Here is a 229-nt window from a genome sequence, read left to right on the forward strand (position 1 = left end):
CACACACACACACACACACACACACACACACACACATCCCCCCGTAGTTTGTTGAGGGTCCCAGGGGGTTTTCATCTGCAGTGAACAGGAAGTGTTGAGCCACACCGTATGTATCACAACGAAGGCATCATGACACGTGACGTACAATATGTACTGCACCTTTATTGTTGTGAGCACAGTATCTAAAACAGAATCCCTCAAGACAACGAACAATACTGAGAGGACCGAG

This window comes from Gadus macrocephalus, chromosome 2 (genome assembly GCF_031168955.1).
Source record: "Gadus macrocephalus chromosome 2, ASM3116895v1".
NCBI lineage: Eukaryota > Metazoa > Chordata > Actinopteri > Gadiformes > Gadidae > Gadus > Gadus macrocephalus.